At 37.6% G+C, this 25,689-nt stretch overlaps 2 long non-coding RNA genes across 2 annotated transcripts; both read left to right on the top strand.

Moving 5' to 3' along the window:
- Positions 1 to 4,702: 4,702 nt before the first annotated feature.
- On the top strand, positions 4,703 to 8,884 carry LOC135748463 (uncharacterized). Its single transcript, XR_010532042.2, has 3 exons — positions 4,703 to 4,836; positions 5,005 to 5,101; positions 8,726 to 8,884. It is a non-coding gene; the product is annotated as an uncharacterized lncRNA (long non-coding RNA).
- A 6,451-nt stretch (positions 8,885 to 15,335) lies between these two features.
- LOC135748441 (uncharacterized) lies at positions 15,336 to 18,488 on the top strand. Its single transcript, XR_010532025.2, has 4 exons — positions 15,336 to 16,841; positions 17,058 to 17,128; positions 17,349 to 17,436; positions 17,990 to 18,488. It is a non-coding gene; the product is annotated as an uncharacterized lncRNA (long non-coding RNA).
- The last annotated feature ends 7,201 nt before the right edge of the window (positions 18,489 to 25,689 follow it).

Here is a 25,689-nt window from a genome sequence, read left to right as displayed (position 1 = left end):
AGAACATTATAGAAACATGGGTGTTGGACTGTCTTATTTTGACCATTTTACTTGTGGTATAATCACTGGTGGATGGCAATTCACTCCCTAGCATCCAAATACAGTACCCTAGCAACTGAATAAACAAAGCTTTATATCACTGTATCAGAACATTGTTGAGACATGGGTGTTGGATCGTTTCACTTGTGGATGCCAATTAACTCCATAGCAACTGACCAGAGGTACCCCAGCAACAAAATTAACAAAGCCTTATAGTACTGCATTAGAAAATTATAGAGACATGGGGGTTGAATTGTTGCACTTGTGGCTTGGAGTGTAATCTTTGGTGGTCACAAACTTACTCCCTTACAACCATCCCGGGTACCACAGCAATCAAATAGCATCTGCATGGCAACAGCCTAGCAACCACCCCAAGTACTCTAACATACTCATCCCTGCATATTATCCACCTTACAGCAACTGCATAGCATCAATCCAGCAACCACCCCTGAGTCAGCTTAACACATTGTCAATGCTTATAAAACCCAGGTGTTTGTGAGATGGAAAAGAGCAGAAATAAAATACAAGACTGAAATTGGTGGCATGTTCACTGAGAATAAAGAAATTCAAATTACATGTAAAACTGAATTATTTTATCACACAATGGACATTAAATTTTTTAAAAGACCTAACAAAAACCTCATAGAATATGAGTTAGTTATTATTTATAACAGTTATTCATGTGTTTGGATGCATTTTATGCTTTAAATGCAATTTCTTACGAAAATTCCCTTATGAATATTAACCATGGTTTCTTTTGTGGTAAAAATGTAAAAACCATGTTATTAATACAGTAACTATAGTTTAACTACAGTGTATTTGAACTGTGAACCATTGTTCATTTTCGTAATGGTTACCCATTGTTTTACTAGGCTACAGTTAAAAAATATAAAAAATGTTTGTAGTCAGTTAACCATAAAATAACCTAACCATGGTTTTTATGATCATTTTCGGAAGGGATGAAGTGATGTCCTGAATTACTGACGTCTCCCTGGTGCTTGCAAAAAAACTGAATAGATGTAATTGGTTTAGTATGGTTGTATTTGCCTACAAACAAACGAACATGTTTTGAATGAGAAAATAGTTTCTGGTCCACAGCGCCACAACGTGATTTATTTGGGTTAATGTGTTTTTACGCCTCAAATGTGTCTCAGCATTACACACAAGCCACAATTTTCTCTGTAATTCATCGTCACTGAAACGCCAAGAACCAACTAGTCTGGGATTTGAGCATCATCTATGCGTTTTTGTGGCGTAACATCAGGTATTTATTTTCCGAAGAAAATATCAGATTTATGTTGTGTATGACTTTATGCTACGCTGCACAGACTGTTCGGTCATTGACGACAACGTTCCGCGAAAGCGATAGGATGACAGATTGATTCGCCTTGTTCTCGCGATGCTGTGATGTCATGTGATGATCGGTCTGCACAGTACTGCATGAAGTCAAACACAACTAATATAACTAGAACCGTGTAAAATTCACAAAAGATGTTACACTGTTATACTTGCCCTTGGTGTTAATATTAGTCCCTACTTACTACATTCAATACAGAGAAATCCATTTAGCCACTTAGATGAAGATGGTGTGCAATACACCCACACATTAATGAATTCTTTTTTTAATTAAGTTTTAGTTGATAGCCAGTGTAATACAATTCAAATGATTAAATAAATGTTCAATAATTATTATAAATGTAAAAAATTACAGTCTCACCACAGGGCTAATTGCTATAGTTCACGGTTTCGATTGGCTGTAAAATTCTAAACTGGCTGCTGATTGGTTGAACGTCGAACTTGCTCAGACGCATCCAAGGAAAAGTCCCTTTCTCTTGCTGAGGTGAGTAACTTAAAGGTCTTTGTTTTTCAAAAATGCTGTTTATAAGTCAAATGTAGCTATTTATTTTCATTAATGTCGTTATTTTTACTTTAAATGTAGGCGATGTTATTATGTAAGGAATAATTAACGACTGGGCGTTATTTTTTTTTTAAAAAAATGCACACTTAATGTGTTAATGCTGCACGACGCGAAGTTATACTGGTTACCACAGATATTGCCTATAAGTTAGATAATGAAGTGCTAAAGCATTAACGTCATCTACCACTAACGTTGGCCATTTGTATAAAAATATGTTTCGTTGATATTATGGTTTTAGCTATTTGCTGTGTTTTAAAATGCCATAAATGGTAGGTTATGTGCTACCTATTAATATACTAAATCGTGTGAAAAGCGTATTTATGGCAAAAGTAAAAGTTGACAATTATTAGTTTAGATTGTGGTCGGTTCGTTTTGCATCAATGGCCGGCGCACTTTCTGTACAGGGACGTTCTCTGAACTTCACAAGGCCAAATGAAGAGTTTCTTTTCACCTAAGAACTATGCCAGCTCGATTTCGTGAATGTTGTGCATGTTGCAGAAAACAGATGACCGTTACAGTATTGTTTCCATCATGAAATTGTTCGGTATTTCAACATCTCAACGTCCGCACGTTCAACATATGAAATGATTCAAAAACGAACGAGTCTTTTAAACCGATTCGTTTTAATGAACGATTGATACACTTAAGTCACCAAGCGAATATTATGAGCTCGGTGAATCAATCGGAGATCAGTGAGTGAACCGCATCTCAGCATTTAAGAATAATAAGAATATATAAGAAGAATAATAAGAATAATAACTGTAGTAAGACTTAGCATAAATAATGCAAATGGCTCTGTGTGCACGTCAGTCATCACCAAAGACTTCAGAATACTGCAAGACATTATAATAAACTGTAAATGAAAAGCTTATATTTAATTTGATTTTAAACATATGTGCTGTTTATTAACTCTGAATGAACACATTAGCTGATACATTATTAATGTTGATAATTAAATGTTTTATAAACTAAACAGTTAATAATTGCCAGTTTTTTTTAAATTACTTATTTATTAAACTTAAAAAATATGTTCACATGATGTGCATCAGGAGAGCACCAACACCAATTCATTTTGAGCCAAGGAAACACCTCTTCAGTGACTGAATATTCTGTCATGATAAACAGTAAAGTTGAGATATAACTTGTATATAAAGTTAATTTTGAAAGCTTAGGCAGCTTCAATTGAGTTTAATGGGGATTTTGTGAGCTGGCACTACTAATTTTAGTAAGTACCACTTTGAAGTTGAAGGGCTTCAGTAATGTGAAATAAATGTGTTCCCTTTCTGTATATAATTTGTTTCTACTCTATAAGCCTATAGTTGAGTTTTATATGTGACTGTTTTCTCTGTTTTAGAAAACTGATTTATGAGCGATTATTCCTGCATTTAAAGGTATTAATTTATTTTGTGACATGGCCACCAATTCAAGGATCTATAGACCAATTTCGTGTTTGCAAACAGAGATGACGTTTTTTGTGGGCGGAGCCAAACTGGTTGCAGAAAGTGACTGCTCCGCAGTAGGGTTGTGAAGTGTTTTAGCATTAAACTGTGATTTTTATGGATCCGGTGTTCTGTCGAAGTCTGATTCCCCTATGTTTCCCTTTAGTGCAATGTTTCTTATAGCGTTTTAATCACGTTACGTTTATTTTTTAGATAGATAAAAAGTTTAAATGGCTTGGCTACTGATATGCATGTATGTAATGTATATTGTTCTTTTTTGCTAAATCAAATATTTTTACAGTCTGAATCGCTAAAGTACATGTAAAAGCAACTATCATGTATTATATATAATAGCGTTTATTAAATATTTCATAATTTTACAGTTTTTTATTATTTCTTCCTTAATAAATTATAATTGTAACGTGATAAAAACGCTATAAGAAACACATGGAGGGAACAGACTTCGACAGAACACCGGACATCTTCTCTACTTATTTTCTATTCTAATTATTAAAAGATTTCCAGATGATTTCCTCGCTCCATTCTGTCCGTTTAGGGCTTATTGTAATCATAAACACCTACGTTTATCTTCAAATGATGTATTTGACGATGGTATTCTATAAAAATGAAAGCCATCTTTTTTGGCATTCTTATTCTGACACTTAACAGCACAACCGGAGATTTTCCAGTGAGTTATCTTGCTCTTTTCACTCGTGTCTAATTCATTTCTACTGTTTTTCTGCAACCGCATTGCGCGCGCAGCTTGCAGTGACGTAACTGTGACGTCTACTCTAAATTGGTCTATAGATTGCCTTTGCTTAACATGGATGTTATGCATGGCTGACTTGAGTTTCATTGTGTTATCTTTGTTTGTTTTTTAGCTGTACTGATTGAAATACTACTTTGGCTGCACTTTTATCTTGGTAAGTGTTGGTGGATTTTAAAGCAATTAAATTGTTATGACCTTACCACTATGATTATAGTTCCTGTCACTTAATATATCCTTTTCTTTTTCAGGTTCCTTGTGCTTTACTACAGAGAGCACTTCATATTTATACTTACATTAAGGCTGTTTCTGTTCTTGTACCTACTCTGTTTCTGCCTTCATTTTAATAAGACAATTTATTTATCTTATAGATTTAGATTAGTTAGATTAGATTAGATTATAGATTAGTTTAGATATAGATTAGTTTTATAGATAAATATACATATATATTTTTTTTTTTTCATTTTTTGGTTCTCTTTGTTTTACACTTCAATTTAAATCTTTACTATACTTTTTATTGTTCTTAAAAAAAAAAAAAACAAAAAAACTATTGTATTTAAATAAAATTACGCATACTGTTTCATTGTTTTAAAACTGTTTTTCTCTTTCTAAGGCTACTATACAGGTTTTATTTTTGCAGGTTCAACAGGTGTTACATCAGGGGAAATTTCCAGGTATGTGCATATTGAAGTGTCCTGTTAAAATAAATTTGACTAATGAATAAATGTATTTCTCTGTGTCTATTAGCTGAATTACTTTTTTAACTTGAGAGTAAAGTCACTACTTTTAGAAGTTAAGTCAGTTTTGTAAGTTAGTCAGATATATTTTTTTATATTTTAAAGGATGCCACGGAAAGGAAAGCGGTCTCAGGCTCAGAAGATGCGTTGGAGAAAGGTGGACCTGGCGGATGTACAGACCATACTCTCCAGGACCAACAAGGTACTAACATCTTTCTTTGGGATAATAACATGCTGCTTTGGCTGGAATTTTTTTATCATACTGAAATTGCAATAAATTGTAAGGTGATAATGATAATTAGGCTCTGGACATTTTCAATTGATTTTGAATTTGACCTACTGCAACAGCTTATCACATGTCAGAAATAAGTAAGCTTGTTACTAGGGGTTCACCAAAATTTTTGCATTATTAGTTTAAAAAAAAAAAAAGATTTAGGCAAAAAAAAGAAGAAATCAAACGAGAGTAAATATTGCGTGGCCAGCAGAGCTGTCGCCGTCGCACGTTCATGTGTTTTGGGGGCGTGGCTTTATTAGAAACCCAGAATGGAGGGAGTGGAGTGCATGAAAATAATTAGCTGTGTTTAAAGCGTAACTAAACCCCTGGTCAGAGCCTGACTCCACTCACTATCAATATTTGAAAAATGCAAGAAAAGTAGGCAGATCCCAACGGAGATCGAGCGGACGAACTAAGCTTGTACCAAGTGTGTGGTGAGATCGTAACAAGGGCGTGGTGAGCTTGAACCTGCTTACGTCACGAGTTCTTTTTTGGACCCAACATCCAATAGGAAAATTCAACTGCAGTAGCCACCGTTCAAACTAAAACTTTCGTGAGAGGTCTACAGACGCTTGATTTTTATACTCTGTTTTCAGAGTACTTACATTTTACTTATGTATTGGTATATAAAGAACGTTTCAACAAATTTGGAAAAAAGTGTTTTAGACTTAAACCTGCCTACTCTGCCTTTAACTGGCAACCTCTTTATGAAACGCAAGCACTTGACGCTGATTGGCTGAGTTTGCTGTCACTCAAAAGAATGTAGTAAATTATTTTGAAGCAGAGGGGCAGTGAGATACATGTTATGTAATATGTACCCGTTGTTAAGTTGGGCCATTTTTTGGCGGACATTTCTAAAGGATGATTTTCTATGAAACAGAGATGTTCAGAATGTCAAGCACTTTTCGTATGTTTGTGAATGTGGGTAGACTACCGTTATTCAACTAAGACAAGGTTAAAACAGTGTTTCATTCTCTGTCTTTAAAATTTGTGTGAAATAATAATAAAAGCGCAGTTTCCTTTTTTTCCGTATCCGGCTCGCACATAAAATAACACCTCAGTGCCTTATTTTCCCCGTGGTGACGTACATCCGAATGAAACGGCTTTTGAGATTAAATAAGGCAGGGATGGATTTGAATTTGTCCATCGAGATCTGATTGGATCGTTTGAAGTTGGGTTGTGTTGCTAATTGCTTATCGCTGTGATCTTCTCCCGGACCCCGCCCACCTGCCATACTTATGACCGGAAGTGAAGAGAGATCGTTTTGAGGAGCGGAGGAGATTTGCATTTTTGATTAAAGATTATGAGCACACACGAATTTTTAAAAAATAATGAAGCTCACAGATAAGTCATTTGTTAATACCACAATATTAAAAAAAATATATATATATAGTTTTTCATTTCAATTTCATTGCGACTTTAAAGACTGTTACATGAGGAGTTATACCAGTAAGTATGGTGCCACAAAATAAACTTTTTTTGGTACCATAGGAATGAATGGGGCTAGGCTAAATGCTAATACATTCACAACGCACTGTACAGTGCACGCATTGAAAAAAGATAGGTATGTATTAATTCGTCTAGGTTGAGGTAATAACATAGTTTAATATGGCAAAAGGGTAGACTATTCCTTTAAGTATTAGACTGGCCCGTGTCAGTTCTTCACTCACTTATAGTTTCATACAACAAAGTAAAAAATATTTTTTTGCCAAGGTTTGCATATGATGGTGTGTTCTTGATGACAGCTTTCCTATAATTATATCCTATTCTATTCCCAAAATACAAAATATCCCAGTATATCACCAGGCTCACAGTATCACAGTATACCGTATCGTATTGTGACCATTGTATTGGGATACGAATCGTATCGCCGGATTCCTGCCAATACACCCGTACTACTGAATAACATGAAATGTAAATTTATGTAACAATTTACAATGTGGTTGTATTTTTTCACATTAGTATACGCATTATCTAACATGAACAATATATTGTATAAGCATTTATTAATTCTTAGTAATGTCATTACAGTTAATAGTCCATTTTACACATACAGTCTTTACTGGTAATTTACTGGTAAATTGCAGGTAATCCGTATTGGCAACGTTACTTTAAAAAAGTAATTAGTTATAGTTACTAGTGACTTCTCAAAAATAGTAACTGAGTTGGTAACTGCGTTACATCATTATAAAAGTATATAACTAATTACCAAATAACTAATTATATTTCAAATAGCTTGGATGCCCCCAATATAAAATAATTTTGTCCTTTTAGAAAATTAACCATAGTTTTAATACAGTTAAAAAAAACATGGTTACTGCAGTAAAACCATGGTTACCACAAAATAACCATGGTTTTGACAACCATGGTTTTCAAAAACCATAATTCACCATGGTTACTGTAGTAAAACCATGGTTTTGCTGATAGCAATCAATACGCCAAAAAACCATGGTTACTACACTTTTACCACAAAAAAACATGGTTAATTTTCATAAGGGGTGGCAGCATGTGATGATGTGGGGTGCTTTATTAGATCAGAATTACAGACGTGAAGAGGCTCTTTCTTACTCTGCATAAGTTCCACATTACATAAACATTCTTGCTTTTCACCTAAACGATGGAAAAGTAGTGCTTATTATACTTTGTGTTTGTGACTGCTACCGTTGAGTTTGTTGTACTTGCCGTCACTCTGTCGTTTCGGGTGTGTGGGACTCGGACGGATTGCAGCGTCATGACCTGGGCTGCCAGTGAGTGGCTAGCAGCAGCCTCCTCTTGGGCCAATCATGTGTTGATACAGATGGTGCATGAACCACAGCACTGTTTAAAATCGTTTCCAAAAGCGTATCTCTTCACTAAAGTTGTTTAAAACAATTTACCATCTATTTGCTGAATTGCCCGCATCATTCGGACACTCTCTGTAAAGCCTATGTGTAAACATTACTACTATTCAAGACACTGGTTTCGACTTTCCCCAGTTCAGTTTTGTTTGAAGTCACCACAAGCAGCCTGCCACAAAAGAGAAAACAACAAAATACTGTGGAAATGAAGTCATTGCCCACATTTTTACAAATATAACACTGCATTTTAGAGGTAACTTCAGCTTTCCCATTAAGTTTACCGGTATTTTGTATACAGTGCACAGCATAAATGAGTACACCCCCTTTGAAAATTAAATTTTCCCCATATGTTAGTAAATGTGTGTGTGTGTGTGTGTGTGTGTGTGTGTGTGTGTGTGTGTGTGTGTGTGTGTGTATGTATGTATGTATGTATGTATGTATGTATGTATGTATGTATGTATGTATGTATATATATATATATATATATATATATATATATATATATATATATATATATATATATATATATATATATATATATATATATATATATATATATATATATATGTATACTTAATTCAGCGCAGTTCAAATGATACACAGCTAACATGTATTCTTACTAACACAGTTGCATATTGAGTTAGTGGAATCTATCAGCTTCACAAGGATACCAATGCACACACAGGATACTAATCCCATTCATTATTACTTGCAGGATGAACAGGCAAGAATCACTGCTGCTGTAGCTCAGGTATCTGACAGACTACATGATGGTGCACCCAGAGTTTTGTCTGTGCAGGCATCCCATTGCCAAAGTGATGAAAGGTATGACATATTCTCAAGAAATCATCAGTGCACATGTGTAGATCTAATATTCTTGGCCAACCACAGTGAAGGGGTTCAGTTCAGGATGCAGGATCTTGATAGAGTTTTAGAGGAGGGGGGTGCTTTGTATGTTGGTGTTAAAATGCAGCTTATGCATGAACAAAGATTTATTCAGGACCATATATGGCTATGGAGGATGTACCACTGACCGTTTCAACATTTACCCAAACATACCATGTGCAGAAGTCTGAAATCAAGATGGGATACCTCAGAGCCAGAGGGAACCCTGACACAGAAGCATGGTTTACTCCTCTTACTGAAAGACTACAGTGCCTTTCAACTGATGTTAGCCACGCATTGCTCATTGTTTCTTTGGAGTGTATTGCTCTGTTCAGAGACAGATCTGGAAGATACGGATTTTTTGATTCACACTCAAGGACTGCCGAAGGTTTGCGCCATCCTACTGGTGATGGAACTGCTGTTATGTTAACTTTTACTCACCTAAGTGACATGATAGACAGAATTCTCAGGGTCTTCCAGGATCATCCTGATAATGCCAGCTATGAATTTATGCCTGTGTCATTTGAAACAGAGCAACTTTCTGCCGAACAGACAGTACCATCGACATGTTTACAAGTCTCACAAATCAATTTGGCTCTTCCAAATCCCAGCAACATTTCAAAAGCCAACATTCCACCAATCCATGTTTTTAAAGGAGCAGAAAACCAACATGTGATTAAAACAAATAAGCAGCGGAGAAGAAAAGAAATGCGGAAAATAACTGCACATGAAAAACAACAATTAGAACCTACGGACAAAACTGCATCTCAAGAATTCAGAAAAGCAAAAAAAAGAAAATATGAAAAGGAGCGATATGCCACATGTTTAAAATATCAAATGAAGAAAAAGGAGGCTATAAATGAACGATATAACCAAGATCCTCAGTTCAGGAAGAAAATCCAACACTACATGAACCGAAGGTATAACACATGTGCTGTCGCTCAAACAAAGAAGAAAGAATACATGCTCAGGAGGTACCAAACCAATGTTCTATTCCAGTCCAAGAAAAAAGAGTACATAGTGAGGAGGTACAACATGGATACTGTCTTTAAGAGGAAGATGAAAGAGTACATAGTGAGGAGGTACAACACGGATAACGTCTTTCAGAGTGAGATGAAAGAATACATGATGAGGAGGTACAACACGGATTCTGTATTTCAGAATAAGATGAAAGAGTACATGGTGAGAAAGTACAGCAAGGATATTGCATTTCAGAAGAAGATGAAAGAGTACATGGTGAGGAGGTACAACACGGATTCTGTATTTCAGAATAAGATGAAAGAGTACATGGTGAGAAGGTACAACAAGGATATTGAATTTCAGAAGAAGATGAAAGAGTACATGGTGAGGAGGTACAACAAGGATGCTGTATTTCAGAAGAAGATGAAAGAGTACATGGTGAGGAGGTACAACAAGGATGCTGTATTTCAGAAGAAGATGAAAGAGTACATGGTGAGGAGGTACAACAAGGATGCTGTATTTCAGAAGAAGATGAAAGAGTCCATGGTGAGGAGGTACAACCAGGATATTGTATTTCAGAAGAAGATGAAAGAGTACATGGTCAAGAGATATGCAGATGACCCACAGTTTAGAGCGTGTCACATATTAAGATGTACCTTGAACAAAAGACAGAAATGTGTCAGTGATGTTGCATACCATGTTTATCATAAATTGCAATGTGCACTCCGAATCAAAAGGAAATATAAACTTTACATCAGTTCCAGACAGGAAACACCTCAGCCTTTAATCAGCAAAGTAATGCAAAGTGCCATAGATGCATTCAGATGTAACATTCAGCAAGGCCCCACACATGTCTGCACAGTCTGTCACAGAGCTATGTTTCCAAATCAAGTCAGGGTCTGTAACAGGAGGAGTTACATTAAAAATCCACATATTGTGGCTTCTTGCTTAACCGGGCAATATGTTCACATTTGTGACAGTAGCTGCAGAGATTCTTGTGTGGTTCCAGAACAAAGAAGAAAGGAATGGATTTGCCATACTTGTGACAGCCATCTGAAGAGAGGAAGCATGTCTTCAATTGCTGTGGCAAACAAACTTGAATTGGCACAGATCCCTGCAGAATTAATGGAATTAAATGTGCTTGAACGTCAACTCATTGCCAAAATTGTACCGTTTGCAAAAATTGTTGCACTGCCTAAAGGACAACAAAGAGCAGTGCATGGGGTGGTTGTGTGTGTGCCGTCTGAGGTGGAAAAGACGGTTAACTGTCTGCCAAGACATAGTAGTGAGTCGCAACTCCTACAGATGAAGCTTAAAAGACACATCAAGTTTAAAGGATACCAGCACTTTCACACCGTGAATATGCACAACGTCCTAGCAGCTTTATTAAAGCTAAAACAGACACATTCCGAATACAAGGAAATCTCCATAAGTGAAAATTCAATACTTGAAAGTCACCTTGATGAGGAAATTGACACAGAACAGCAACAAGACGTCAGTGTTGATGAGGAGAATGAGCAACATGTGAGTGAAGAGGAACAGGATGAACTTAGACCTGGCCTCACCCTGGACACATGTATGCAGCCACCAGACATCGGCCAGGAGATCTTATCATATGGCGAGGGAATATTCAGCATTGCACCTGCTCAAGGAAAAAAACCTGTTGGATTTTTCAAAATCCCAAAGCTGGAATCCATGGCGTTTCCCGTTCAGTTCCCTACTGGAGAAAACACAATTGATGAGGCAAGGGAATTAGCATTGTCTCCAAGTATGTATTTTAATGCTAGATTGCTCTCTGCGGATACACGTTTTGCTAGAGACCAAAGTTACCTTTTCTTTGCACAGTTTGCAACAGAAACACATATGGCCAGAAACAGCATGACTGTCCAGTTGCGGAAAGGCAAACCTATCACAAAAGATGGCAGAAGAATTTCCAACAGGTTGCTTCAAGATAACCATGAAGTTGAAAGACTGGTACACAACAAAGATGCCACGCGATTCATGCAACCCCTGAGAGGTTCGCCATCTTACTGGGAGAAAACGCTAAGAGACTTACAAGCCATGATCCGGCAGTTGGGAACCCCCACTTTTTTTGCACATTCAGTGCGGCCGAAATGCGATGGCCTGAAGTAATTATGGCAATCAAGGCTCAGCAAGGTGAAGACGTTGATTTTTCAGAGCTTGACTGGATGACAAAATGTGAAATCCTTCGAAGTAACTTTGTTACTGTCATGCGAATGTTTGAGAAACGGGTGGATGCTCTAATGACTCACCTGCTTTTGTCACCTGCCCAACCCATTGGTAAGGTCGAGGATTTCTTTTACAGAGTTGAGTTTCAAGCAAGAGGTAGCCCACATATACATCTGCTTGCATGGGTAAAGGATGCACCTGAGTTTGAAAGCGATTCTGATGAAGTTGTTTGTGGTTTTATTGACCGCTACATAACATGCAGGCTCCCTGATTCCACGGCTGATCCTGAGCTTCATCAGATTGTCACAGAGGTTCAACTTCACAGCAGGAAGCACTCCAAGTCATGCAAGAAAGGGAATGTGTTGTGTAGGTTTGGGTTTCCTAAACTACCAATGTCTGACACCACAATAACTCGTCCGCGACCACAACGACCTGAAGAAGAGGAAAATGAAGAGGATAACCACCAAGACAGAAGAAAGTCACGATCAGATGCTGTTCAAAAAGCAATGAGTGATGCTAGGATGAAACTCAAACCATTGTGGGATTTGCTGAATGATCCCCAAGTCACATTTGAAAACTTGTCTGAGCTACTGACAAAATGTAATTTGTCCATGGAGGATTACATGAAGTACACCAGGGAGTTGTCCACATCTAGTGTGATTTTAATAAAGCGTGATCCAAAGGAGGTTTGGGTTAATGGATACAATCCGGATTTGTTGAGGGCATGGAATGCTAACATGGACATTCAGTACATTCTTGACCCTTACAGCTGCATCATGTATATGTTGTCCTACATTTCTAAACCAGAGCATGAAATGAACGAGATGCTGAAGAACGTAATCAAAGCAGTGCGTGAAACAAATGTGAACGAAGAAGATGAAATGAAGCACATTATGCAATCCTACTCCAAACTCAGACAAGTGAGCGCACAAGAGTCTGTAGCACGAACATGCAGCCTACCAATGAAGAAGTGTTCGCGAAGTGTTGTATTCGTACCAACTGACGATGATGCTCTGAAGATGAGTCTGCCCCTTAGTGTCCTACTGAACAAAAATCCGGATTCAGAGGATGTCTGGATGTCAGGAATAATAGATAAATACAGAGCAAGGCCTCAAACACCGGAGTTTGAAAAGATGTGTCTGGCAGACTTTGCTTCAAATTATCGCATTGTGTACGGTCGGCAAACTAAAGGAAAGAATGTGCAACGACTGCTCAACAATATGGGATTTATTCAGCAAAGAACTGTTGGTAAGGCTGCCGTTATTCGATACGCACGTTTTTCAGAGGAAAAACAACCAGAAAAGTTTTACGGAAGATTAGTGAAACTTTATGTGCCACATCGTTTAAATGCACAGCTAAAACCTCCAACATTTCCGACTTATGAGCAGTTTTACAAAAGTGCATTTGTAGAACTTCCTTCACACCCTGGTCTCCGAATGCCTGTATGCGCAATAGTGAAAGCACACCAGGAGAAATTCGAAAAACACAGTGAAGAAGTGGACAAAGCAATTGAACAGTTGCAGCAGCAAGGCCCATCTGAGAATGCTTGGACATCTTTTGCCCCTGAAGCTGAAGTGGATAATTTGGAGTGCATTGCAGAACGAGAAGATGTCAACCATGATGAAGAGGATGAGCAAGATGATGTGCCGGAATACCAGATTCTTCTTGAAGATGGAGATGGAGTCGTTCCTCGGATAGAGGCACCACAGATGAGTGTTGAATTTGTCAAGAAGATGTTTCAAAGTCTAAATAAGACACAGGCTGCCATTTTCTACACTGCCGTCAGTGGTGTCAGAAGCGCGTGTGGGGTCATAATACGGAACAGTTTTTTTACTTTGTATCAGGTGGTGCTGGTTGTGGAAAATCTCATGTCATTAAGTGCATATACGCGGAAGCAACCAAAATTCTACGACAACTGCCTCGACTTCAGGAAGAAGGGGATCTCTCTTTGCCTTCAGTAATTTTGAGTGCGTTTACAGGAACAGCAGCATTCAATATTTCTGGTAAAACACTGCATTCCATTTTAAAACTACCAAGAAACTTAAAGCCACCTTATCAAGGACTTGGAAATGCTCTAGATGAACTACGAGCAGAATTATGCAGTGTGGAAATTCTCATCATTGATGAAGTGTCAATGATTTCGAAGGATCTTTTTGCCTATGTAAACTGGAGACTTCAACAGATCAGAGGCAGCAAGAAAGCATTTGGAGGAATCTCTGTTCTCGCTGTAGGAGACTTTTACCAACTACCACCTCTCGGTAAAGCCAAACCGCTCTGTGTGTATGAAGATGATGTTTTGGACTTCTGGAAGGACAGTTTTCAAATACTTAGTCTTACAGAGATCATGCGTCAGAAGGAGGACCTTGCTTTTGCTGAGCTTCTAAACCGACTGCGAGTGAGGCAGAAGACTGATGCTCTTAGAGAAGAAGATAGAGTTCTGTTACTCCAAGCTGTAAAGAACCCAGAAGACTGCCCTCATGATGCTCTGCACATATTTGCAACCAACAAGGAAGTTCACATGCACAATACTAGAACAATACAGGCTATTCACACTGACATCATAACCATTGATGCCGAAGACTACAGGAAAGACCCAAGAACAGGAGTGATGAAAAGACAAAAGAAACCTGTCACTGGAAAGAAGGATGACTTGCTGGATTCTATACAAGTTGCAGTGGGAGCTCGTATAATGGTGACAAGGAATCTGGATGTTGAAGATGGAATTGTTAATGGATGTTTTGGTAAGATTGTTAACATTGTCACTAAAACAAGAGATGGAATGTCCACTGTACACATGCTAGGACTTCAGCTCGACAATCAAAATGCAGGTCTGAAACACCGTAGAAGAGTGCAAGGTGAAGACGACAACTCTGTATATATTGAGAGATCTGAAGAAAGTCTGAGAAAAGGAACAGTTCGTCGTCAATTTCCCATCAAGCTCGCTTATGCCTGCACAGCTCACAAAGTTCAAGGTATGACAATGCAGTCTGCCGTAGTGTCACTGAAAAAGATTTTCGAACCTGGAATGGCCTACGTTGCCCTCAGCCGAACAACGTCGCTTTCTGGATTACATATTACAGACTTCAGTGAAAAGAAGATTTATGCTGATCCTGAAATCACAGCATCATTGGAAAATATGAGAAAAGCGACATTCGAAGGAGTCATGCCGCTTTTGCAGCACATAAGGGATATCAACCAGGACGAAACACTTAAAATCATTCATCACAACACGGAAGGACTATCATCCCACATCGAGGATATCCGATGCCATCATGAGCTCCAACTATCGGATATAATTTGCATAACGGAAAGTCACTTGTCTGGCTCATGTATTCCACCACATCTCCAGTTGGAAGGATACAAGATGTTTGCACGGAATAGACATGTCTCCTACTCAACCCATGCAGAAATGGCAAAGAAAGACGGTGGTGGAGTTGCAATATTTTGCAAAGAAGATATTCAAGCTCAGTCCAGACAGTACATCCAAAGTGTCACAGACCTGGAGTTTGTTGTCATCAAAATCGACACCCCAATATGTGCAACAATCGCTGCAGTGTACAGGCCACCAAACTACAGTCTTGAAAAATTCTTGCCAAATTTAAGGGGCCTACTTGATTATCTGGACATCGTAAACAAACATCCTGTAATCATCAGTGGAGACTTTAATGAGGACCTCTTATCTGCTGGAAGAAAGGCTATACTGGAGATGTTTCAATCCAAGGGATATACACAGGTAATCACATCAGCTACAACTGAGAAGCACACACTACTGGATCACATATACATCTCACATCCGGACTTGTGTCTTCAGTCAGGTGTGTTACAGAGCTATTACAGTTACCACAATCCTGTGTACTGTATATTGCGAAAATGACATTCTGTGGTTGGTGGATATTGTTGTGTTTTATGCCATATGGAATCGTGGGCACTGACTACGCATTAACTTTCTTCAAGCTATGTGGTGCTGGAAGTGCAACTAGAGGAGCTGGAGACGCAGCGCTGGTTGGGTTTCTGGTGCTATTATGGATGGAGAAGTTGCCAGCAAATGTCGGTAAGCATGCATCAACTTTCTTTAGACTGAGTCGTGCTGGAGGTGTAATCGGAGGAGCTGGAGACGCAGCGCTGGTTGGATTTCTGGTGCAATGATGGCTGGGAAAGGTATGAAGCATGCTTTGGGTCTCGGACGGCCTTAGCCAACGGTTTGGCACGGATGGTTATGTTGTGGCCATACCAACTTACCCGGGGGCACTGAGCAAATATTAATGGTGCCAGTGGGGCTTCGACAGCCTTAGCCAACGGGTAGGGCGGTTATGGTTGTACTGTGGTGTTTTGCCATACCGGCCTGGGGGCACTGAGCATATGAAAAAGGTGCCAGTGGGCTTTAACAGCCTTAGCCAACAGGTAGGGCGGTTATGGTTGTGCTGTGGTGTTTTGCCAAACCGACCTGGGGGCACTGAGCATATGAAAAAGGTGCCAGTGGGCTTTAAAAGCCTTAGCCAACAGGTAGGTGGTTATGGTTGTGGTGTTTTGACAGAGGAAACGGCATGCAATGAGTAAGTATTAACGATAATAATAGGGCTCGGACAGCAATATGCAATGGGTTGGCCTGTATGGTTGTGCACGTATGATTGTGTGTGTCACTGAGCTAACAGGACAGTAGTGCAGCAACTGGAAGCAGCAGGACAAAGAAATGAGCACTGTGGCAACTTCAGGGAGGACACTGGACAATAAAGGCAGCAGCGGCAGACAGAATGCAGTGAGGATTAGTAAGGCAGCTCCAGAGAGGACACATAACAGTGAGTGTAACATCAGAAGTCAGTGACTAACAACACTAACATGAAAGCAGCAATGTAAAATGAGATGTACAAAGCCTGTAGAAGTATACTTAGTTCTAAGATTTGAATAGAAGTTATCTGAATTTGTTTAATCCATACAATTTGTAACAATCTGTACTGATTGTCTTCCATTGAGTCCACTGTTATTCTGTTAATAATATGTGCTCTTATGTAAAGTTGCAGTTGGAGCTTGGAGACTATGAACCCTGTCAACAGCTAGATACAATTCTGCAATATACTAATTGAGGGTAGGTATTTAAACATTTTGATTCAATCACTGTACAAGTGTGCTACAAACCCTTACAAAAATGAACCATGGTTTTACGACAGTTAAACCAAAAAAACATTGCAACTGTAGTAATGTCATTGTTACCACAAAATAATGTAGTAATGGTTTATGACTACATTTGTAGGGTTTATTTTCTGTAAGGTTTGTTGTGATATATTATTAATTTGTTAATTTCATAGCCATAGGAAAGAAAATGCGTATGACATCAAGGACCAGAGCAAGGTGAAGTCTGAAGAAGCAAAGAAAGCAGTATGCCAAAGCACCAAGGTAAATTTTGTGCTAAAACACTGTTAGTAAGATCTAATGTTTCATTCTATTCTGTCAGACAGTGCCAGTGTTTCTCATTTGTGAGACTATGGCACTGTATGACACTAATGATAATTTAGAAAATTTGTGACGTCATCGCATCATATTTGTGTTCAGATCATTAGTGGCACTTAGGTTTGAAATGCCAGATACTGCATTTTAATACAACTGAAAGCGCAATAAAGATATTATTATTATTTACATTCCTGATTTACGGTTGAACTGAGTTCATGTTCACAAATTCAAACAGTCAAATAAATTGTTTACATTCGAAATAAATAAGGAGCTTGTCTCAACAATTAATGGGAAACACAGTGTGTTGTTTCAGATGCTTGTACTTAGATGTGAAATTTTAGATTTTAAAATGCATGATGGTTTCAGAAGAGAGCAAAAATGTGTCTTGCATAAATCTAACCTGTTTTTCAAACTTAATGTTCCATAAGCCTTACAGAGTGAAAACAATTCAAATAAATGAACTAACATTGTCTCAATTCTTTTACCTTCTCTACCTCAGGATACCCAGCATGCACTGCATGTCATCTCAGATTCAGCGGCTCAATGGCTTCATTGGACCTCCTCCAGTATAATTATTTAACCAATCTTAATGTGTTCATAAATATTTCTATTGTCATATTATTCAATACATTTGCATTTCTATATATACTAACTTTTTATAATTAAGGTGAAATTTATGTGCTGTACCAGAGGAGGATGGGTTCCCCCTGTTGAGTCTGGTTCCTCTTAAGGTTTTCTCCTCTTAAGGAGTTTTTTCCTTGCCACAGTCGCTATATGCTTGCTCACTGGGGGGGTTGTGTCAACTCCTGTCTCCCTTTTGATTGCTTTCTGACTAGGGATTACAAAACTGGTTTTGTGAGTTGCTAAAAATGTTATAAAATCGTACAATTGTCAATTAAGTACATATGGCTGCACAAATAATTTGAAATCAAGATAACAGACAATATATATTATACAAAAAGTATTTGTACAGTATATGTATACAGCAACGAATATATTTGTTTGTTTGTGTGTGTATATATATATATATATATATATATATATATATATATATATATATATATATATACACAGACACACACACACACACACACACTGTTCCAGCATTTTCCGGATGTTTGACCCTTGTACCATAGTAAGACTATTGTATACACAACTATTATAAAACATAAAAACATTCATGATGGACATTGACAATTTTGATAATTTGTATAAATTGTTTTCTTTTGGGAAACCTAAATATATATTGTACATAGGTATTGTGTGTGCAGCTCATGATGTTTTCTCTTTGTCAGTTCACACACAAACTGAGACACAGAAAAACACCAGATCATATGCTGCACACATATGTCACTCTGAAACACACAGTGCATGTTTATACAAATAAAAGCCAATGATAATTGTTTTCCACCTAGCAGCGTACAAATTTTTTTCATAACTAAAATGTTAAATGAAGTTAAAATTTTGAGGTTGGGTTTCGTTTGGTGGACAGGATTTGGCACAACAGGCACTTTACTTAATCTTTTTAATAAATACTATTTTTTAAAATTGCATCCAACATGTCTGTCCTTATTTATTACAGCACTTTTCCATTCACTGGTGAAGTAACTTTTTTTTAACTTTATAATACAGTTCCAGATTATAAGTATTTACTTAAGACTAATGTGATAACAGCTGGTTTCTAAGATGTTACCATTATTTTTTAATGATCATTTTAATGAACGTGATGTTATATTTGAATATTTTTATGGATTACATGATTTATTATTCCTTTATTAATAAAGTTTAAACAGATATCTCCCAGACTCACAATATGCAGAAAGGAGAAATATCTTTATCTTTAAGCAGTGATTTACTGAAAATGTGCATGTTGTGTTCCTTTCTGTTTAAATAGACAACAGAATAAATAATTCATTTCTTGTAATATACAGAATCTTGAATACATCGGAGTGTGGTGATGGGTAAAATAGACTATTAAACATTTACCATATTTTACTAATAGCAAACACCATATTAAATATGTACCGGCATAATTTTAATAAGATTGATTAAGAGGCATATTGACAGGCAATGGAGGTAGGTTTAGAATACATCCAAGTTTATTAAAATGCACAACACAGACATCCCAAAACAGCAGACAGTCCAACCAGGTAAAACAGGGAATAATTATAATATTGGACAATAACGTCTGCAAAAGAATATATCCCGTCAAGGTGAACCTGCAAAGTGGAAACAACAGAACGCGATCAAGGAGCCACTGTTCCGTCGAGTCGATATTCCGTGAAGAGCACCCTCTGGAGGTTGGATGAATTGACATTCCCATTTATGAAACTTTTATAATTTTATTTTACTAATTTAGTTTAACTACTTATTTGGTAGTATTGTAAACAATTGTTACTTACCCCAAGTATTCATATACTACAAACTGATTAATAAGTTAAAAGTGACTATATCACAAACCATTAGTTTTCTAGAAAAAAAGGTTGAAAGACATTCCATTACAAACGGTCTTTCTGTTATAACTTACATAGTGGGAGAGAAAAATGTATATTGTTAAAAAAAACGAAAAATGTATAAAATACTTAGTTACAAAAACAACTTCTATTAAATAATACAGGTGAATGGAAACAAAGTTGTGTTAATACGGTGGACTGTAAAAATATATATAAACGTAGTCTCTGATACATTTTTTGAAGCGATTTGATTTTTTTTTAAGTGGGTGGAGTCCACGCACGACTAGATCGAAGTGCTGAGTTACTAAACCCTAAACCAATTTTTTTTAGTTAATGATCTGTAAGAAAGATGGTTTATTAGTGCTGTTCATTGGTTTTAGTAAGTTTTTTGACATTTGGTATCATCTCATATCTCCGTTGGGATCTGCCCACTTTTCTCGCATTTTTCAAATATTGCCAGTGGGTGGAGTCAGGCTCTGACCAGGGGTTTAGTTGCTTTAATGCAATATACACCTATGTGATACATTGGCGGTTGCGGATCGAAGATTTTGGCAGGTGATATTTCAACGTTTACAACTCTTGAGGTAAATTAACCTAAAATTGAACTATTTATTCGTTATTGGTATTATACTACACACGGTTTAATCATATATTACTTAACAGTTAAGAAACGTTAGAAGTAGACATAGATTAAAATGTATGTTATTATTAACTTTTGCATGTCATTATTCAATTACATTTTAATTACATTATTATAAGGCTTTCCACAATTGGTAATGTGTTTTCACAGCAACCTAGCTAGATTCGTATTGGATAATACAGAAATATTAACGTTACGTTATAGCTTTTTAACCTGGTTTAACGGTATAACGTTATGTTAAGATTCTAAATTGTAATTCCCCATAACTTACTATTTTGATTCACTGCTATCGGTGTTTTGTGAGATTGCTCAGACTTCTGAGGTGGAAATTCAATTTTATAATTTATGTTTTTTTTTTTAGGGATCGATCAATTTTGAGGTCATGGCAAACCGTGCACAGAGATTAAACTGTAAGTACTAGTGTTGGCTACTGACATTTGACATCTGCTATTACATTGTCTGCCTTAAAATGACAACAGCATTGTCATCTTTTTTTTGTGGTGTTGCCTTCTTGCTCTATTTCTCCCACAGTTTGTCAATATAAAAAATGCTTAATTCTTATAAAATTTGTATTACCTCAAGCATTTATTGAAAAGATTTATACCACAGGGCTGTTGAGTGCTGTGTTCTCATTGGTTGAGAAATGTTCCATGGTTGTTGATTATATATTTGTAAGCCACACACCTAACTTGTCAAATGTCTTAAAATAAGCACCAAAGCAATGTTTGTGGTTACCGTGGTATAAGAATAACTGACTCCGGTCCTTTGAATTATTAGAAAATAATGCATTACCACCACCTTAGGTGTGCATTATTTTCTTATAATTTATTGTCCCATCATCAATTATTCCTTACTTATTTTTCTTTCATAGACACAGTGTGGATCATTGGTGACAGCTATGTCCGAAGAGGTGCCCAGAGAGCTGAAGAGACCAAGGGAAGAAACCTCGGTCTGCCAAGTGTCCATGTCTCTTGGTTTGGCTCTGGTGGACTGCGGTGGAAAGGACTTCTCCCCTTCTTCTCCCATTGCTTGCGAGGAAGAGCAGCACCAGACGTGCTCATCATCCACTGTGGTGGCAATGACATGGGGGAGGTCCGCAGTGTCCAGCTGGTGAATTCGATGGAGAAGGACCTGCACCAGCTTAAACTCTGGCACCCTGGCATGAAGATAATGTGGTCAGCTATGACCCAGAGGTGCCAGTGGAAGGCTGGTGTCAATCCCGCAAAGCTTGACAAGGCCAGAAAGTTTGTAAATCGTGTAATGGCTACATTTGTCCAAACCTTCCATGGTGCCATGGTTGAGCACTCATGCATTCGACATGACAGTCCAGGGATGTTTTTAAGAGATGGAGTACATTTGACGCGTAGGGGTAATGATATGTTTTTAAATAATATAGCTAACTGCCTTAAAGACCACATACAAATGCAGTAAACTGCAAACTGTTTTTATATTTTATTGCTTAATTGAGTTATGTTTGAACAATGTGTATATTCTTTTTAAAGTGTACAATAAATTAATCTGAATTTTTAAGTGATGAATTTGTTTTGTTTTTTAAGTGTTAACAACATGCACTGTGTGTTCACTACTCAGTGGGATAGGTTAAACGCAGAAATGCTTTCCTTAAAAAAATATTCATTTTTGAAAGTGATAATTCACCCAAAAATAAAAAATCTGTCATTTACTCTCATGCTGTTACAAACCTTTATACATTTCTTTGTTCTGGTGAATACAAAGGAAGACATTTTGAGAAATGTTTAAAACTAAACTGATCATGAGCCCCATTCACTTCAAAAGTATTCTTTTTTCTACTATGTAAGTCAATGGGGCTCCTGTTTGGTTTGGTTACAAAAATTTCTCAAAATATCTTCCTTTGTATTCATCAGAACAAAGAAATGTATACAGGTTTATAACAACATGAGAGTGAGTAAATTATGACACAATTTTCATTTTTAGGGGAACTATCACATTAATGCTTTACATAAAAGTAAGTTACCATAAATGAACACTGCTTTTTATAACTGAAATATTTGAACTGTAACTTCAGATGCAATCACTTCCTTTTGACTGAAAACATGGATATGGCTACTGAAAAAGCACACACACAATCAGGGGATGTCACACGTCCTACATGAGAAAAAATATTGAATGGATATTAAACTATTTTATAACAAAACCTTAAGTTCTAAATTACTATAATACTACTTCAATAACTCAATATTTGATATAGACCATTTCAAAAGATGCAAAAACTACTGGTCCAGAAACACTTCCTGTTTCAGTTTGTGACAATTTTTTTATTTCATATATATCATTATCTTTAAGATGTTTAACTTTTTGATTCAGTTCTATATGTTCTGTTGGGTGTATTTTATCCCAACGTTTATCTAGTGTTAGTGATTCATGCAAAGCATCACTTTTATTATTGCTTAGGGATATTATTTTTCATGTTCTGGGCAAAATTTTGTCCCGTAACTGACATAGACCAGTGAAAGACAACATTTGAAGAGGGTAGACTTTGTCAGAATATAAATCACATTGGAGTGTATATTGTAACCTTGGTGTGTAGGAGGCACCCGAAAATACCCATAGACAAACAGTGGGGCGAAAATCCTGTTGACCACTATTATAAAGTGCACAGATGTATATTTTTGCAGCACAGTGTCATGGAGACATGGGGGTGGGCTCATTTGCCTCAGGCATCCATTAAGTCTCTCATGATCCTTACGGATGTATTAAGCCACACCCCTATCAACCAAATATGAGCACCCTAGGAACACAAAATTCAAACAGTTATATCTCGGAATCAGAACATCGTATAGACACGGGGGTTGGACCGTTTTACTCGTGACTCGAAGTGTAATCACTAGTGGATGCCATTTTTTTCCCTAGCAACCAAATACAGTACCCTAGCAATCGTAGAAACACGGGGGTTGGACCATTTTACTTGTGACTCGGCATGTAATCACTAGTGGATGCCATTTTTTCCCCTAGCAACCAAATACAGTACCCTAGCAACAGAGTAAACAAAGCCTTATAACTCCGCATCAGAACATCGTAAAGACATGGGGGTTGGACCGTTTGACTCGTGACTCGGAGGGTAATCACTAGTGGATGCCATTTTTCCCCTAGCAACCAAATACAGTACCCTAGCAACAGAGTAAACAAATCCTTATATCTCTGCTTCAGAACATCGTAGAGACACGGGGGTTGGACCATTTTACTTTTGGCTTGGAGTAAAATCATAAATTGTCCCCTGAAATTTGCCACGGCAAGCACCACTCACATTTTCTTCAGGAAATGTATCTATCTAGTTATTATTATTATGTTGGCTTGACAAAGCCAACATACTGTTCTTCGATCTAAGCTTATTATGTTGGCTTGACAAAGCCAACATACTGTTCTTCGATCTAAGCTTATTATTATGTTGGCTTGACAAAGCCAACATACTGTTCTTCGATCTAAGCTTATTATTATTAGTGGTGCTTGCATTTATGCAAGGCATCACTATTACTATTGCTCATACTTATTATTTATAATTAGTGGTGCTTGCATTTATGCAAGGCATCACTATTATTATTCCCCATACTTATTATGTTGGCTTGACAAAGCCAACATACTGATATTGTATTTAAACTTATTCTTCTTCTTCTTCTTCTTCTTCTTCTTCTTCTTCTTCTTCTGAGACTAAAATTTCTGCGGCTAACTCGTCCCACAGCTTTCAAGCTACATCCACGAAATTTTCCACGGACATTCTGACTGGTCTAAAGAAGTGTGCTATATCTTTTTGACGGGATCCGACTTACAGAATTCCTAAAACGGGACATTAAACTTCGGAAAAGTCCCATTTACTTAACATTGTGACAAACTTTGACGGGTCATAGCTGCAAGCGAGAAATTTGTAGAAACTTGTGGGTTACCACTTTTCAAGAGGCTGGCAGGCACTGTGAGAACATACCTCACATTGGGGTGTAAGCCGTACCCCTTGGGTGTAAGAGGCCCCCAAAATTCCCCATTGACTTATAACGGGGCCGGAAACATGCCCATATAAGGGAATAAAAGCGTCCCAGATGGAATATCTTCGCTTTACAGTGTCATAGAGACATGGGGGTGGACTCATTTTACTCAGGCATCCAATCAGTCTCTCAGGATCGCCCCATAGCTATTAAGCCACGCCCCTAGCAACCATTTTTGGGCACCCTAGCAACATATCCCATAGACTGCCATTATGAAATGCCCAGATGGATATCTTTGCAGCACAGTGTCACAGAGACATGGAGGTGGGCTCATTTTACTCAGGCATCCAATCAGTCTCGGAGGATTCTTATTGAGGTATTAAGCCACGCCCCTAGCAACCAAATATGAGCACCCTAGCAACATAAAAAACAAAGCCTTATATCTCTGGATCCGAACATCATAGAGACATGGGGGTTGGGTCTTTTGGTCATGTTAGCCTTATGCTAGCTCCATGCTGAGTCATACTAGCTTCATGCTAGTTTCGTGCTAGCTTTATGCTAATTTCATAATAAATCTTGCTAACTTCATGCTCATCATGCTAGCTTCATACTAATTCATGTTAGCATCGTGCTAGCTTCATGCTAATTCATGTTAGCATCGTGCTAGCTTCATGCTAATTCATGTTAGCTTCGTGCTAGCTTCATGCTAATTCATGTTAGCGTCGTGCTAGCTTCATGCTAATTCATGTTAGCGTCGTGCTAGCTTCATGCTAATTCATGTTAGCGTCGTGCTACCTTCATGCTAATTTATGTTAGCGTCGTGCTAGCTTCATGCTAATTCATGTTAGCGTCGTGCTAGCTTCATGCTAATTCATGTTAGCGTCGTGCTAGCTTCATGCTAATTCATGTTAGCGTCGTGCTAGCTTCATGCTAATTCATGTTAGCGTCGTGCTAGCTTCATGCTAATTCATGTTAGCGTCGTGCTAGCTTCATGCTAATTCATGTTAGCGTCGTGCTAGCTTCATGCTAATTCATGTTAGCGTCGTGCTAGCTTCATGCTAATTCATGTTAGCGTCGTGCTAGCTTCATGCTAATTCATGTTAACGTCGTGCTAGCTTCATGCTAATTCATGTTAGCGTCCTGCTAGCTTCAT

The sequence above is a fragment of the Paramisgurnus dabryanus genome, chromosome 7 (genome assembly GCF_030506205.2).
Source record: "Paramisgurnus dabryanus chromosome 7, PD_genome_1.1, whole genome shotgun sequence".
NCBI lineage: Eukaryota > Metazoa > Chordata > Actinopteri > Cypriniformes > Cobitidae > Paramisgurnus > Paramisgurnus dabryanus.
The sequence above is the reverse complement of the archived record's forward strand: the minus strand, read 5'-3'. Positions and strand labels throughout refer to the sequence as shown.